Below are 19000 nucleotides of genomic sequence, written 5' to 3' on the forward strand. Positions count from 1 at the left end.
AATTGTGCCAATTTGTTCATATGACTCAGAGACTGAGATTTCCTGCTCTTATCTGCCTTTATCTAGTAAGAGCTGAAAGGAAATGAGATAAGAAATGTCTTATTTCTTCAAGAACACTCCTAAATGTTGCATAAACCTTTTCAAATTGGGACCCAAGGTGTGAGTTAAGTGGGAAAACTTAGATACATGACAAAATGAAGGCCTTTTATCCTATACTCCCATCAACAGAGCTCTACAGGAGAAGGTCCTAGAGTCCTAATTCCCTTAACAGCCCTTCTGTAACTCTTATTATTACTCTTTTTCTCCTTCCTTAAAATAAAATAACACTTACTGACTTTATGATACGTTATCCTATAGCTGTTGCTCTATTTATGTGGCATTTCCCTGGATGTGTGCATTACTCCAGGACTTTGATATTGGAGACAGTCATTAATATCTGCACAGACAGGACCACAGCACTAAGGGAAGGTTATTAACATTTCCCAAAGAACCACAGAGCGAACTAAGATCCAGAAGTTGAGGGTCCAGGTGAAACTGCCAGTTGGTGGAAGGGCCCAGATTATGACTGGACTCAGAAGAGCATGTGGCAAGAAAAGGAGCTAGAAGCAATCATGCTTGTTGCTAAGAGTTTGCCTGGGAGAGGAGAACTCTTAGAGAGTATTTCTGGATGTTGTTTTCTTAAAAAAAAATTCACTGGAAGGATACTGAGAAGTTCACAAAACCGAGTTGAGTGACCCAACTACACCCAGGACAAAGACTTGGCAGTCTGGGTAGTTATTTATGGTTTCGATATGAGGTGTCCTCCAAAGCTCAAGTGTGAGATAATGCAAGAATTTACATAGGTGAAATGATTAGTATAACATCATCAGTGGATTAATCCACTAATATGAATTAAGTGAGTGGTAACTCTAGGTTGGTAGGGTATTGCTGGAGGAAGTAGGTCACTGTGGGCATGCCTTTGGGGTTTATAATTTGCTCCAGGTAAGCAGAACTCTCTGCTCCCTAGTATCCGTGTCCTGAGTGGTTTTCTTTCTCCACACTCTTCCGCTACGATGTTCTGCCTCAGCTCAGGCCCACAGCCATGGAGTCAGCTGACTGTGGACTGAACCTCTGAAACCAAGAGCCTCAAATAAACTTTTCCTCCTCTAAGTTGTTCTTCTCAGGTTTGGTGGTCCCAGGGATGCAAAAGCTGGCTATAACCATAGGTGATTGTAAATGATCCCCAGTTGCCTCTGTAGATTTTCTTTGTGAACTTTAACCAGCATCTAGTTTGCACTGGCCACATGCCAGGCATCTCTTTGGGCACATTGGGAGATATAGTGGACAATAACAGCCCTTCTTCATGAAGGATACATGCCAGGGGGTGATAAGAGAATGTGCCGCAGCCCGGCTGGCTGGGCAAAATAACTGGGGGGTGACAAACAACTTGTGTAGATTGATACAGCAGGAGTGGGAGCCATTTATTGTAGGACAGGAGGGGTATATATACATTCCACACAGCTTATCTTAATTAACATAAACTAGATATAGCAGTCAACCAATAAGGAATCTCCACACTTAATGGCTCGCTGGCGTTACTTCACAAACCACTCCCTCTGGCAAAATGCCAGTCGCCATCTTGACTTGTTTATAGACCTTAACAAGAATGGAGATGGAGAATGAGGAGGGAGAATTGCAGAATGAGGAGTGGTTTTGGTCAAATGGCAGGCAAAGGCCTCTATGGTAGGAAGTAAAGAGACCTGAAGGGGTGAGGAGCTACATGAGCACCTGGGAAGGACATTCAATATCCAGACCTCCTGTGGGACTGATGTTGTTGATTTGTCCAACTTCCAGAGGAATTAGAGGACATAGTGGGGCAGGGATGCTGGAAGAGAAGGAAAGACATTCACTACGGAGCCATCAAAGCAGATGGAAGGACTTTAGCTTCTACCCTCAGTTGCACAAAAGCCAAAGGAGATTTGAGAAGATGAGAGACAGGGTGAGCATTCTATTTTTAAATGATATCCCTGGATCGCTGCTTCTTGGCCTTTTGGCTATAATCAATTATTAAATATATCCCTGGCCATTTGATGGAAACTGACTTACTGAGACACTCAAGTCCAGGAGAGAGATGGTGGATCATAGGGATGCAGATGGTGAGTATTAGTTGGATTAAGTAGGAGACACCTATTCATAGCTGTCCCCACCCATCTGTGATTTTGCATCCATAGATTCAACAAACTGTGGATAGAAAAAAATTGAAAAAATTGGCATCTGTACTGAACATGAACACCCAATTTTCTTGTCATTACTCTCTAAACAATAGAGTATAACAATATTTACATAGCATTTGCATTGTATTAGGTATTATAAGTCATCTAGAGATGATTTAAAGTGCAGAAGGATGTGTGTAGGTTATATGCAAATGTGCCATTTTATATAAGGAGTTTGGGCATTCTTGAATTTTAATATCCAAGGCAGGTTCTGGAACCAATCCTCTGCAGATACCTCTCTCTCTGTGTGTGTGTGTATGCATATTTTTTTAGGTTAACCAGAAAATAGCTAACGGCAGAGTAGTATTTACTTGATATTTAAAACTAATTATATAGGGCAGTGAGTATGTGTGTGTTAAAATACACAGATCTTTACTGTGCATATTTGAATTGTACAACAGAATGTTTTGATAGGCATAGCTATAGTGAAATGTCTACAACAGTGAAGCAAATTAACATACCCATCACTTTCCATAATGCCATTTTTTGTATATGTGCAAGATCACCTAAAGTCTACTCTTGACCAATGCCCAGAATACAGTGTAATATTATTATTAACTTTCTTTCTCATTCTGTGAAGTAGATCTCTAGTATTATTCATCTTTCCTTACTCCAAGTTTGTACTGTTTTATCTACTTCTTCCATTTCCTTGCCTCTTGTAGCCCTGGTAATCCCCGTTCTACCCTTGGATTTTATGTGTTTGACTTTATTTTGTATTCTACATACAAGAGAGATCACAAATATCTTTCTTTCTGTGTCTGGATAAAGAGGATCTGTTTTGAAAGAAATAGAAGGAGGTTTCAGAAAATCAAGAGACAGTCTAATCACAAGGCTCTTAACTGTCTCTGTATTTCCTGAAATGATGCCACGTGCAACCTGGGTACTTTAGGACAACTGCCAGCCTTGGCACAGCCACATGCTGTCTTGCTCATAGGCTCAAGGGCTGGGTGCTGAGGCAATGCTTGGGTCTTAGCCCATTTACATTCCATGCACAGAACCAGAATACTATGTCAAAGTATAGGAGTTGCTGCTCTAACTCAGTCTATATCCCTCCTTCTGGAAGATGGTGGATTCATGGATTACCATTCTTTGCCCAGTCTTTCCTCACATGGCCTGGAGATACAAATTACTTTTTCTAATCCAGAACTGAAATAGAAAATGTACGAAAAGGTTTGATGAGTGACGCTCTGCTGTGGTTTAAATATGGTGTGTCTCTTATGAAACTTATATTGAAATTTAATACCTATTATGAGATATTAACAGATGGGACCATCTGGGAACTTTAATTGGTGACTAGGGCTCTGCCTTCATGAATGGTCTTATCCACTCATGCAGTTAATGGATTAATGGGTTAATGGGTTATCCTGGAGGGGGTTATGTTATAAAGGCAAGCTTGACTAAGTCTCACTCTCTCTGTCTCTTGTCGTGTGGCATCTCATGCATCTTGGGATGCTGCTAACAAGAAAGCCAGATGTGACTTATCTTGGGACCAGCATCATGGGCCAAATTAAACCCCTTTTCTTTAATTTATACCATTTGTGGCATTGTGTTATTAGTAACAGTAAATGGTACTTTTTTTTCATAGTACTTTTTCTGTTTTCTTAGTATGGTTCTGTTTTATGAAATAGGGCCACATACTACTTGTTTTCACTTACTTCAAAAAGAATAAGAATTGTTGCAGGTGCTGAGGTTGTGGCTCAGTGGTAGAGCGCTTGCCTGGCATGTGTGAGGCACTGGGTTTGATACTAAGCACCACATAAAAATAAATAAATAAGTAAGTAAATAAATAAATAAATAAAATAAAGTATTATGTCCATCTACAACTAAAAAAAGAATAGTTGCAGTGTGAAATAACTATCTATATCCAAAGAGAAATGAATAGACTTCCTCAAGGTTCTCAGAAATTTCCCATGAGTTTCCATGACTCAAAAATAAGAAAAAAGATTTTAGATCTGTAGCCAGATGTAGAAAAACCTGTAACAGATTATTGAGGACACAGTTTGTAAATGCACCAGTCAGAGCATAAGTTGGGTGGTAGTGCTATCTCCCTTCCTTAGTGCATGTTGCTTGACTCAGTCACACAGTGACAGCATTTATGGTGCATGTTCATTATGAGTGGGTTTGATGAGTTTGGAGTAAATTTAAGTTATAAAATATAAAGATTTCAATAGCTTTGTACCAAACTCAACCCAAATTGGGCAACTAGCCCTCTAATTTCTCTGTGTCCCTAGAATTCTTGTCAATGAGTGTCCAAAATTCCAATTGTATTTTGTTCTCAGGGTGCTCAGCATGTCCTTTGACTCATCTCCTTTAATCTTAGTTGACAGATCTTCAGCTTCTGCTAGCTCCTCCTCTCTTCGTCTCTATCAAGGTCAGCTATATCTACATAAATCCACTGTACTCTTTCTCTTGTTCTGAGTAATCTTCCTGTCCAGTTTCTAAGCAATGATTCAAGTGTTGGACACTCAAGGAGCTTCTGCCTTCTTCATACCTGACAGATTTTATGACTAGTCTGTGTGGGCTTGGGAAATGGACAGAAAGAGTGGAGGAGGTGGGCCAGCTCCCATGAGGATGAAGAAAATGAGGAAGTTGATAGACCTGTGCCCCATGAATCACCAAACAAACTCAACAGCAGATCTACCTGGCAAAAGCAATGCAAATTGGAGGCAGGCTATGATTTGGTGATTTGAGTGGTTTGATTCAGCAACTGAATGTATCATTGAGTAGATGGGGAAATGATTTTAGGACAGCAGATCCTTCTTGTCTGTCCCCAACTAGCTGATAATTGTTGCAAACTGAGTCTACCAAATTAGAGGCATATTTCTTGAAACTTCTTTCAGGACTAATGTTAATCTTTATTCTTACATTCCTCAATTCTCATGAGGCTATCCTGCTTTAAAGAAAATTATATGAGAAGCACTTATGTAATAGATTTCAGAATAATGACACATGATACACGGAGGCTCCACTGCAGTTTGCTAAAGAATTTTGAAGCCTCATGTGGTGTTCATCTCAATCTATACATAAAATTCTAATAATTACTTGCTATGAAGTGAACTTAACAAAAGGTGTTCTGTCAGCTTTCCCAATTAAGGTGTCCATCTGCTCCTGTTTTTGAATTAAATTTTGCCTGCATACTGTACAATAAATGTCCCTTTTTGGCTTGTTCTATTTTATGTGACTGACAGTTTTTTTTTTTTTTTTAAGTTCAGCATGTGCATAATGAGCATGAGCAAATAAAGAGATGTCTGATGATGATCCTTAAGAAGTGAGACTTTGAAATTTAGTTTGATTGCCCTGAACTCCAAGTTTTGCAACCCAAGTCAAAATCTGCAGAGAGAGAGAGAGAGAGAGAGAGAGAGAGAGAGAGAGAGAGAAAGGGAGGGACATAGATTATATTATCTTAACAAATGTCCCTTCAACCTCAGTCTCTTGGGATCTTTATTGCCATCTTCATTTTCAGAGAAGGAAATCAAAATACCAAAATATTAAGTACTTTAATTTAAAATTATAAAAGTTTGAGTTGTGCACCAATAATATATGGACCAGATCAAAGAGCATCATGCACTCAAAAGGTATTATACTTGATTGTGGGTGTATGAGTTGTGTATTCATGTTTGTGCCTGCATGTGTGTACATGTAGCTGTTAGATATTTAAAATAATGTGATCTCAGATAAACAGGACCTAAACAGAAGAAATAGTCAAAGCTAATGTCTCCTGGGAGAGCATTTCTTTGTTTGGGGGCACTCTGAAGATCATCAGAACAAATCTACTGCACGATGAGTAAAAGCGGACGCAAAGCTCATTGCGTGATGAAATTACAGTGAGATGTGAAGCTTAGTGATAGTGAAGGGACCTCTGGAGTGCTTAGTGACGACTGTGGCCGGAATGGAGACTTTGAGCTTAATAAGAACAAAACCTGGTTCACAATTAAAAATCATGAACAATGGTCATTAACTTTTGTTTGTCCATCAGTCCTTTGCTCAAAACATTAAAAGGAAAATTTCTGCAGTTAGAATTGCCAGACAAATGTGCCCGTAGGAGGTATAGCTATGTGCAGTGGCCTAAATCTAAGTTGTTGCCGGACATAAGAATTGGCAATTTTCTGTACCCATTCTGGAGTTTCTACTACTGTGTCTATGGTGAGAGTGGGTCTAACACTATAAATCTTCTGGTAGGGCAGCATTATATAAAGCTTTGCAAATCATGAACACAGAGCAGCAAATTTCAACTCTGCATGCTGAGTGTCCTTTGTTTTTAGTGATGATGATTGGCCCCTGGAAGCTGGAAGTCATGGTACTGGGCTCCCTGCTGCTGCTCTGCTGACTGTGCATGAAGCTTGTCCTCTGATATGCCTCAGTCTGGATGTGCAAGGACAGCTCAGAGGTGTGGATTCTGGTGGGATGAACTCACACCAGGAGCTTAGGGTTGTAGTATGCATTTTTGGGGTGGGAAATAAGGGAACATTGTATCCAATGCCAATGTGCCAGACATAGTCTCTATATTCAATTTTGTCTTCACACCTTTGTGTGGTGTGTGTTAACATATGTTCTCATACATATATATTATCTTAGAAATGAGACACTTGAGGAACAAAGAACAAGTGGTCCCCAACTATAATGGTTCTTTCCAACTTTATAATGGTTTTATTGGGATATAATCCCAATATAAATAGAAGAACATCTTTATTTAAAAACTGAATTTAGTAGGTTCCATATCTATTAAATAACAAGACAAGATTGGTTGGGTTTGATCCTGCCTCCAAAGTCCTCACTCTGTATATTAAACTACTCTGGGCTCATTCTCCCTTCTTTTAACCCTGATACTGACTGTATGGGCTATAGGGTTAGACTTATAGTGTGTTTCTCCACCTGTCAAGAAGGTCTGAAGACAGTCTCACTGACTGTACTTTGGAAGGAGAAAATTTGTGGGTAACTGTCCCTGAACTTAGGTGTATGGTAGGTATTTAGATATATGGTAAGTGTTCAATGAAAGAAATATTGCTCAGTCTGTCAATGCTATAATCTCACTGTACTTGCTAACAATACCACACCCTCCCTACTCTCCAAAGAAGAACATCTTAAGGGTAAGTTCCATTGGTATCATGGTTTGGGTAAGTGTACCCCAAAGGCCTTTGTGGTAAAGGCTTGATTGCTAGCCGGAGGCTCTATCAGGAGGTGGGGGAACCTTTAAGAGGTGGGGCCTAGTTGGAGGAAGTTGGGCATGGGGTTGTTGGGAACCCAACTCCTTTCTCTTAGTTTCTTCGTTTTCATTTTCCTAGTTGTTCCCTTATTGTAATATAAAGATGTCTAACACAATCAAGATTCAGAGTCATTTAGTCACTCTTTCAGAGTTATAGAACTTAATGTCTGAGGTGGGAGATGGGTATATGTGGCTGGGTTCACCTGTGTTACTAGAAGAATGATGCTATGGGTTTCCCTTAATGGTGATGCCACAAAGAGTCCTCTTCATGTCTAGTAAGATGGAGCTGATGAAGCTATGCAGATGGATTCCTTACCTACCTCTCTCCTTCAAGGTGTTTATATTTTAAAGAGGAGAAACCATTTCTACCCTGGGGGACAGTCTTCTTCTTCAGTGTGTAAGTCATGCGTCTGATTTACTGTGATCCACACATGACTAAGAACAGATCCACTGCTTGTGACCATCAGGAAGGGCTTTTACTTGATGGCAGCCTACCTACATGTGTTAGCTTCCTGTTACTATAATAAAATATCTGAGATAATCAACCTATAAAGAGGAATGGTTTGATGTGGCTCAGCCTTTTCAGGTTTCAGTTCATGATTAATTGGCTCTGTTGTTTTGAACCTGTTGGGAGGTAGAACATCATGGTGGGAACACATGGTATAGCAAAACTGGTCATCTCATGGTCAGGACATGAAAGTAGAGATATGAGGGAGCTGAATTACCATTATCTTTTTCAAGGGTATGCCCCAGGGACTTAAAAACCACATTTGAGGTTTCACATATTAAAGGCTCTACCACCTTCTAATAGCACCAAGTTGTGGACCAAACCTGTAACAACTGGGCCTTTGGAGATAGTACAAGTCCTAATTATAATACTACATAACAGTGTGGTCCATTTTTATGCTACTTTGCCTGGCAGATTTGGAGAAGAAGATTATTGCTTAATAGCATGGTCTTTCTCCATCTTCTGTCTACATTCATGGTTTCCTGTAAAATGATCCAAATGAAGAGAGCCATATAAGTAAATATATCTTAAGAAGACAACAGAGAAAATGAACACTTTGACACTTCCAACAAAGGTTTTTATCTCACTGTGCTAAAAGAGAGAAAAATATTAGTTAAACCCTTACTAGACTAATCTTTAAATAACTTTCAGCACTCAAAATGTCAGGAACCAGGTAGAAACCCTAAAAATTAGTTTTGTGGGTACAGGAGGTTAAATAGGAGGTGGAATGTTTTTCTTGAGTTAAGTAATATCTGAAAACAGATATTCCACTCTGTGATTTATGAAGTAAGAATGTGGAGGATAGGAAAGGTAGCAGAATACAACAGTTACTAATAGGGCATTATGTAAAAATGTGGATGTGTAACCGATGTGATTCTGCAATCTGTATTTGGGGTAAAATTGGGAGTTCATAACCAACTTGAATCTAATGTATGAAATATGATATGTCAAGAGCTTTATAATGTTTTGAACAACCAATAAAAAAAAAAAAGAATGTGAAGTGTTACAAATAGATCCACTCTGGCAGCCTCTGCTGTCATTTATGTCAACCTAAAATGAGTTCTTCCCTTCCTTGATTTCATGACTCTGAAAAAACTCACTTCCCAAAGCTATGGCTGATGACAATCACATTATTGAACATTTTATCTGGAGGCAGAACAAATTGTTACAACAAAGCACATAAGAGAACATAATTAATCTCTCTTCTTCCTTGAGGTTCTGTTTCTCTACCAGCTATCTCATCTTTGCTGCCCAAATCAACAATCACAAAATCCTCTTCAGTTTAGCTCTCAACTGCCCACCTGAGGGTCACCAGCATCTGCCCCTGCTCTCTCAGAGCGTCCTCCTGAAAGATGAGCATTCTGGTGCCCGGCTACTGTTGTTACTTATACAGCATCCTCACCATTCTTCTGGTAATTGCTCCATCACCATGTTTTTTCCTTTTGAGGAGTTATTCTATCCACCTCATTACCTTGGGTTACCAACCTAGTGACATGGACACGTGTCCCAATAAGGCCAATCCTATTCCCTTCTAGAATGTGACTCTTGTGTGAACTGCTCAGTGACTGAAGATGCTGTGTTGGTGCCTTCCTCAACAGTTCCCTCGTGGTCCTTCTTTCAGTCATCTGCCTGGGGTCTTGAATCCAAAGCTCCCCATCTCTAGACCTGGTTCATGTCCTTTGCTCTGCATTTCTTTAGAGGTCTCTAGTATTTAAGCACTTTTTTTAAGCTAAAATTTGTATTCTTGGAAAACAATGAACATTAAAGTGGTTGATTGATCAGAATGTTACTTAAATGTGTGTTTTCCTATATCTGTGCTTATTTCTATTAAATAAACATTAATTTCCTCAACCATCTAATAAATGCTTCCAGTGAGAAATACAGTCAAGAAGGTTTATGATGAACTAATGTCCCTAGCCTGCTTCAGTGTCCACCCAAAATAGAGAAAGATTCAATACCAAAGAAGCAGCTGGCACAACATGAACACATGGAGACACACTTGTGTACACCCTCCCTGCCCCCACACACATATTCACAATGGCTCCATCCCAAGCTGACCCACCATAACTTCAGATTGACCTGATGGCACTTCTGTCTCTGAATGTATTTCTGTTCTCTCCAGCTGTCCAGGCCTCAGGCTAGTCCATCCTGAATGTGGCCTCAGGCTGTTTTTTTTGACCTGGTATAGACAACCAAGCCTCAATGTACACATGGGGGTAATGTAATGTTCCTCCCAGAAACTCCATAATCACATATATTTCATACTAGAAGGGATGTAAAAGATCAGAGAGAACAGTGATCTTCAAATATTATTTTGCTCTGCAACTTTCTTCCTGGAATATCTTTGCAAAAGCCTGAGGGGCTCCTAGGGACAGTTGGGGTTCTAACATACACAACTTGAACTGGGGTCCTTACCAGCCTCCTCCTGGGATGTGAAGAAACAGAAGCAAAAGATGCTGAAGCTCAACATAAGCTAACAGGCTGAGGGTGGAGCACAGAGGAAATCTCAAGTTTTCTTCCCCCTATCATCATTACAATTTTTATTATAGGTTGAAAATCCCTAATCCCCAAATACAAAATCTGAAGTATGCCAATCTCTAAGACTTTTTTTAACATTAACATTATGCCACAAGTTGGAAAATTTTATACCATAAAACTTTGTTTCATAGCTCCAAGAATTAAAAATATAGTATAGGGCAGGCATGATGGTGTATGCTTGTAATCCCAGTGGCTTGGGAGGCTGAGGCAAGAGGATCAAAAGTTCAAAACTGGCTTCAGCAACTTAGTGAGACCCTGTCTCAAAATAAAAAGGGTTAGGGATGTGGATCAGTGGTTAAGTGCCTCTGGATTCAATTCATCATATCCAAACAAACACACAAAAAATGTAGTATAAAATTGCCTTCAAGTTATGTGTATAAAGTATATATAAGACATTTATATTTTGTGTTTAGACTTGGATCCTATCCCAAAGATATGTCATTATGTAAATGCAAATATTTCAAAATTTTAAAAAATCTGAAACCAAAACACTTCTTGTCCCAGGTATTTAAGATAAGTGTTGTACTTTAGAAATGATTATTTAGCAGTATGGAGATTCCTCAGAAAACCTGGAATGGAACCATCATTTGATCCAGCTATCCCACTCCTCCATTTATACCCAAAGGACTTAAAATCAGCATATTATAGTAATGCAGCCACGTCATTGTTTATAGCAGCTCACTTCACAATAACTAAACTATAGAACCAACCTAGGTGTCCTTCAATAGATGAATGGATAAAGAAATATGGTATAATATATTCAATGAAATGTTACTCAGCTTTCAAGAAGAGTGAAATTATGGCATTTGCCAGTAAATGGATGGACTTGGAGAATATTATGCCAAGTGAAATAAGCCAATCCCCTAAACCAAAAGCCAAATGTTTTCTCTAATATGAGGCTGCTAATTCACAATAAGGCCGGAGGGGGGCACTAGAGAAGTATAGTGTTACCTTAGATAAGGTAGAGGGAAGTAAAGGCAGGGAGATGTGGGGATGGGAAAGATAGTAAGATTGAAACAGACATTATTATTTTATTTATATATGTGACTGCATTACCAATATGATTCTACAACATGTACACTCAGAAAAATAAGAAATTATATTCCATCTATGTATAATATATCAAAGTGCATAAATGCATTCTACTGTCATATGTAACTAATTAAAATAAATAAAAAAGTTAGTAAATAATGAGTATTTAGGGCTGGGCATGGTGGCAAACTCCTGTAATACCAGCTACTTAGTAAACTGAAACAGCAAGATTGCAGGTTCAAGGCCAGTCTCAGCAACTAAGTGAGACCCTGTCTCAAAATAAATATGGCTCACTGGTAGAGTATACCACTGGGTTCAATCTTCAGTACCACAAAAAGTGAAAAACAACATTAGCAACAAAAAATATTTCTCACCCTGTAAAGATTTTCCACTTATACACTTTGATTCCTCATCTTGGCATTATAAAAAATGTAATCTAGCACAAGTAAGAAAATTTAATTAGATCTGTCAGAAAATGGAAACTAGGCATTTTTTACAGGTCCTCTTTGAGGCCAAATCTGAGGATAATATAGAAAGTAAAGAAGAGATGAAAGAGTGCAAATTAGAAATAGGGGGCATAACATTTCCCATGTGATGTGTGCATGCTTGGGGGGGAGGGGGAAATTTTCTAGTAAAATGGGGAGTGTAGAGCTAGCACATTTGGAGGACAACTAGGAAAGTTGAGAGTTGGGGCAGCATAGAATGAGTTGTAGGAAAGAGGGAAAAATGTCAGAGGCAGAATGTCAGGGAAGAATGTCATAGTCTTCTGTGGTACATAAACATCATGCTTGAGAGCGATTCTTCACTTTTTCCTTCCCAAACAGATTCTTGATATGGTAAGCTTTGGTGGGGCCAAGAATCTATATTTTTGCAAGGTCTAAGATCAGCAGATACTGCCGGTTTCACTTTGAGAATTTACTGTTTTACCATATTCATGATGATTTGCACAATTGTGATTCTTACAACATGCTGATGAAAAAATGTACTGTTCTCTGATTCACATATTCCCAAGCACTGGAAGAATTCTGACGATGTTCTATGAAATTCACTTAGTGCAGACATTTGTCACCAAGAGGCAATAATAAAAGATAATGTTATAATCGTGATTATATTTCTACATCCTATTATATTCCAGGCTCAAAGAAATGCAGGAAAAATGCACATACCCATGTCTACTGACAAATATAAATTTGCTCAAAAACCTAATAAAAATAATTGGACTTGAGATGTAAAAAGAAGAGATGCAAGAAGATATCGCTTCAAGAAGTTCGAAGTATAACTTGCCTCTGACTTACCCAGGCCTAATTTATAGTCATGCCCTATAGACTGTAATCATGTTTCTCTAACAAGGAATCAAGGAGCAGAGTGGGAAGAAATGGTGTATTATATTTCAACTTGCCCCTCTGAGGCAATCCACTCCACTGTTAAGCTTACCCTTTGCGTGTCAGCTGCTGGAACGTCTCAAATTTCTCCTTTCTCTTCACCTCGTGCTGCTGGGGTCTGACCATTGTATTTGAGGTATCCAAAGTCCTTCATCTGCCTACTTCCTTACTCCTGGTCCCTGCACCTTTCAGGGGAGTGGAAGGAGTCTGGGGGGAGTACCTCCCCACAGTCTGGAGAAGGGAATATGTGTCAAGGGGAAAGGAGAGGACAGGCTCCTTGTCTTGCCTGTCTGGCTGTGTGAAAGTGAGGAACTAGGAGCACATATCACCTGATCAAACTCCCCTGAGCTCTTAGTTCTCTCAAGGGGCTCTGTCCTACTGCACCAGGGATACCAATGAAATCAGTGGGCAGAAATGGGAGACTATCTTTGAATATTGGTGGATCTAGAGCTTAGTCGTTTGCTACTGTTATGGTTTAGATATTAGGTGTCCCCCGAAAGCTCATGTGTGAGACAATCCAAGAAGGTTAGAGGTGAAATGATTGGGTTATGAGAGTCTTAATCCCATCAGTGAATTAATCCCCTGATAAGATTAATTAAGTGGTGACTGAAGGTGGGTAGGATGTGACTGGAGGAGTCATTAGGAGTGTGTATTGGGGGAATATATTTTGTATATGGCAAGAGGAGTCCCTCTCCCTCTCTCTCCTTTCTGATCATCATGTGAGCTGCTTTGCTCCACCACACTCTTCTATTTTCATGCTCAGCCTCATTTTGAGCCCTCAGGAATGGAGCTGGCTGGTCTGTGGCCTGAGACCTTTGAAACCATGGGCCTCAAAGTAAACATTTCTTCCACTAATTGTTCTTGTCAGGTCTTTTAGTCACCGCAGTGAAAGAGCTAAAACAGAAATTATTGTCAGGAGTGGGGTCATTACTCTGACTAACCTGACCATGTGATTCAGAAGCTTTGGAGCTCTTTGGAATTGTTGGAGGAATTTTGAGATGTTTAGCAGTGCAAGCTGGAAATGCTTTAGATTGTTGTCAGTAGAGTTTAATGGGCAATTCTGTTGGGAGCTCAGAAGACCTGAATGTAAATAAGACCGTGGACAGTGAAGACAGGACTCAGAAGGGTTCATAGGAGAAGGATGACTGTATTGGAAATTGGACTAGAGGACATTCATGTTATGTTCTGGCTGAGAAGGTGTCTTTTGCCCATGTTCTGAGACTTTCTGTGAGGCTGGTTTTAAAAGCAATGGACTTCTTAATCCGACCAAAGAAATTTCTAGGCAGCATAGCATTCAGGAAGTGACATCGGATATTGCTGTTGGCTTTTAGCCAAGTTTATTGTGAAATTCAGGACCAAAAAAGAGCAGAAAAGTTTGAAAAACTTTGACTTGAAACCGGAGTAAACCTGGGGCAAAGGATGTTGGAGTTGTTGAAGACATTATCATCACTAAAGAAATTCTAAGACTTTATCTAGAGACAATAATGGCTTGAGAGCATCTCAGGAATTGGCAAGACCACATCCAACTCAGGTTCAAGGGAGTAAAAGTAAACTATAGAACTTGTCTGCCTAGCTGGATTTCAGTCTTGCTTTGATCCAATCCCTTCTTTCTATGCCCCTATTTTTCTGAATGAAAAAATTTTTTCTGTATCTTTATATATTGGATATTTGTAAATTGCTTTTGATTTTTACGGGTGCTCACAATATGATATTGTCTTGAGTCTCAGAAGAAAATTTGGACTTGAACTTTTGGGCAATCTTAGAACTGTTGAGACTGTGGGAACTCTTGAAAATGAACTAAATGTATTTTGCATTGTGAGATGGTGATACCAGTCTTGGAAATCAGAATCAGGTCCTCCTTCTCCGGGTGTTGAAGATTAAACACTTCAGAAACACTGATGCAAGCATAGAAAGCAGGCTTTCCATTTATTTGTTTGTTTGTTTAAGAGACAGTACAGAGATAGCAGACATCTCTGGAGAGAAGCTGAGACCTGGAGCTGATGCCCAATGGAAAGGGTGTGTCTTTTCTTTCTTTCTTTCCTTTTTTTAAAGACACCCGCCATCTCTTTCTTTCCTGCTTCTGTGCCAAAAGGCAGGAAAGAGCATCCTCCGGGGGTAATTGCTTATGTTGGAAAGTCCAATCCCCCTTCCTTCTGCAGTGGTAGCAACTGGTTGAGTGGGGAATTGTGAGATGGAGGTGTTAGCAACCCATTTCCTTTTCTTTGATAATTACTCCTCTTCTTTCTGACCCAGTAATGTATTATCTACACAGACTACCTGTTCCTTGTCCATGTCTCAATGAGCTTGTGGGGGCCAGGGGCAGAATGTTTTGGTTTAGATATTAGCTGTCCCTCATAAAGTCATGTGTGAGACAATGCAAGAAGATTAGAAGTTAAATGATTGGGTTACAAAGCCCATCCTCTGATGGATTGACTGAGGGATAACTGAAGGTGGGTAGGGTGTGGCTGGAGGACATGGGGTGCACCTTTGGGGAATATATTTTGTATCTGGCAAGTGGAATCTCCTTCACTCTGCTTTTTGATCATCATGTGTTCTGCTTCTCTCTACCACATTCTTCTGCCATGGGCCCCGAGGAATGAGGAATGAAGCCAGCTATCTATGGACTGAGACCTCTGAAACCATGAGCCCTCCAGTAAATTTTTCCTCCTCTAAAATTATTCTTGTTGGTTTTCTAATCACCGCAGTGAAAAAGCTGACTAAAACAGCAACTGATGAGTTTTGGATAGTCTCAACACTGGTTGCCTATTAGAATCACTCAAAATGCTCTAAGAATAATCATGCACAAGCTAGTTCCCATCCTAGAGATTCTAATTAAATTGCTTTGGGTTGGGTGGAACACGAACATTTTGCTCCAAGCTTCCAGATGATTGCAATGTGCAATTGAAAACTCTTGCTAGCTCTTGACATGTGGTTCTGGGAATAGTGGCTCCCGGTACCTGGGAACTTGGTGGAAATGAAAATTTCTGTGCTCAACAGAATCAGAAAATTTGGGGCATGAAACCAGTCATCTCTTTTTTCACAACTCCTCATGTGATTCTGGTGCGTGCAGTTGAACATCACTGATGTAGCTGCATAAAAAAGTTCATGGAAAGAGAAAAGCATGAAGCATAAGGAGATAGAAGAATTGACAAGAGCCCTCTAAATAATAATAATAAAAAAATCCAACAACAAGAAGAACTTTTGACACTAACATTTCCCTATTTGCTCACAGAATCTCTGGATGGCACTTTTATTGTTAGAAGTGATGCTGTCTCAGCAACCCTTAGAAGAACCAGCTGCTGGATTTGGAGCTTACATTGGGAAGGGACCACACAGGAAAGACTAAAGGTTTTTTGATGCCCAGCGTTAGGATCCCTATGTACATCATGGTCAAAAAGAAGGCATAAGGGAATGGTTATTCTGTAGAACTTGATTCAATTTCTCCTTCCGGGATTCAGACAAAAAAAAAAAAAATACTTGAAGAGGAGAGGATTACAGTCACAGCCTCCAGAAGAGTCAGGTGGGAAAATAGTACATCACAAATCTCCTTGAGAAAGCTTCTCTAAATTGGGGATCCTTGCTACTCAGGAATGTATTAATTTCATGGTTACCTTGGGGGATAGCTGCACCTTGCCTGAAGGCGTGTTTTAAAATCTGTTGCTCTGTACAAGTATAATCATCATGTAAATACCCACAACTTTTGGCATGGAAGACATTTACATCTTCCAATGCAGCAGAGCTCAACTCTCCTAAGATTTAATGTCACTTAGGGCTGGTTGATAGAGCTTGCAGGGCTCCATCCCAGACTTTATAATTTACTTGGTCTTGAGCTGGGGCCTGAGCATATGCATTTCTTACAAGTTCCCTGGAGTTTCTAGAGCTGCTAAAACAGAGACTGTAACATCACCCTTGTGTGTCTCCTTGTGTCTTTTGTCAATCCTATCAGTGCTATTGTGGTCTAATGCTGGTGTGGCCTATAAATTTTTATTTTAACCAATTTTGTCCCATTGTCCCAGATGCAGAACCCCTGTAAAACTTAAATTGAGCATCAGATTTACCACTTATGGCACTTGTGAAATAATAATTATTTTTAGAGATCTATTCTTTTGAGAAAAGTAATAGGTGAATAATTAGAACATTTGAAAGTATTTTTTAAATTCATTGTGAAAATGGCATAAACTTTGCTTAAAAGTTACTTCTACTAAATGTTCAAGTGAATGCAATATTACATACATAACTGATGTAATATAAAATTAATTTTCTTATACATCTTATATATGTAAAGATTTTCTAGAGCTAGGTTGCCATTTCATTTTGAGAAATGCACTGCATTTCAAATTATCTATCAATAGTGGAAAGTAGTTGCTCTGTAAATAGGACAATGGGATAATGCATACTGCAGAATAATGTGCAGTGTACTGCTTGGATGTTCTGGGCTGCAGAAATGATGTCAACCTACCCTCATTACTCTCTGTTTATATATTGAAATGCATCTTTGTTTCTCTCCAGCCTGCTTTGAGTTCTGTGAGACTGACCTCTACGGGCCATATTAACAGGGCTATGTATTCCTTTTGTTTCCCCTTGGATTTGCCCAATGGAAGTCCCTGCCAGAAAAGAGATGTGAGGTCAGCACATATATTCTCCATGATTCTCAGGGCACTGGATGAACATTGCTGAGGCTGAATGTCTACCCAGAGTCACAGTTCTGCTGCTTCAGTGCTCACCAGTTTTGCTAGCAGTTGATGATAATAATAAGGTGGGTAATAACTACCATCTTCTGTAGAAATCCCTGGAACTAGCAGATCTGGTTAGCTCCCATAATTCTGTCTATACCTTTGGAAAGACTTCCATATTTACATACCCTGGATGTGGATAAAATGATAATAATATAATAGGGAAACAATCCACTGAAACCACTTAATGAGGAAAGCACCCAAGTTTTAGTTATAAATTCTGGGCATCCTGTGGAGTATTGTAATACTGTTATAACTTTGACTTGTATTGTGGGAAGAGTGCTTGAAAGCAACTGAACAATGATCTTTTCCTTGGGAGTAAGGTAGTTCTGCAAATGCTTCATTTAAGTTGTAGAGAATCCACAATCACACTCTGTTTTGATTGACAGTCATTCACTGGTTATGACTTGTTAGCACATCTCTGAACTATTGGATTCCACGCTTACAGGTTCCATGAGGGAAAACAGAATGAACAAGTGTCCTCTAAAATCAACAACATGGATGAAAAAACAAGCAAAAAGAGTTTATAATTATGAATTCAACACAAATAATGAAACTGCCATTGTAAAATTGCTGGATAATAAATGTGTCATTTTTAGTATGAACTACTACTTACTACACAGTGGAACCACTTGGCAAAGTCCAATGATGGAAAAAAATAAAGAGTAGAGCTGATGTGCCCCCAACCAAAGACAGTGGGTGTCTGTAACAATTTCAGGGGTCGAGTGGATAAACATAATTGTGTGGTTCCCAAATATTCCACTTCTATTAGAGGTACAGAATGGATTTTGTTCCCTAAAATAACACATTTGTGAACCAAGACAGGAGAAATCTCAAAACTTTGTTGGCCTTTAAAAGAGACATTTGCTTAGCATACCTAAAATGAGGCAATGAAAACCTATCTGGAGGAAGATAGTATAATACTCTCAGACCTACAACTTTTCAAAATGATGTCAAGTTTTTCATTTTAAGGGCAAGAATGTCAAGGATGTCAAAACAAGATACGACATGAAAAACCACACATATTGTCAAAAATGTAACATAACCTTTGTTTGAAGTGCTTTGCTCCTTTCCACCAATGATAATTAATGAACAGGTCATGAAAACTATTTTCTTTGTATATTATGTAAAATGTGTCCACTGTTCTAAATATAGGATGGTATGTGTGTGTGCGTGCACGCATGCATGTATGATTCTAAGCTACAGGTACAAGGAGGAAAACCAGAAAAAACAAGAGTCTTCTGAAATCAACAACACTGATGAAAAACCAAACAAGAGGTTCATATAATTAGCAATTGAATACAAATAATGAAATTATGAAATGCTACATGGTCCCATTGCCCCCTTATAGG

This window comes from Marmota marmota, unplaced genomic scaffold (genome assembly GCF_001458135.2).
Source record: "Marmota marmota marmota unplaced genomic scaffold, marMar, whole genome shotgun sequence".
Classification (NCBI taxonomy): domain Eukaryota; kingdom Metazoa; phylum Chordata; class Mammalia; order Rodentia; family Sciuridae; genus Marmota; species Marmota marmota.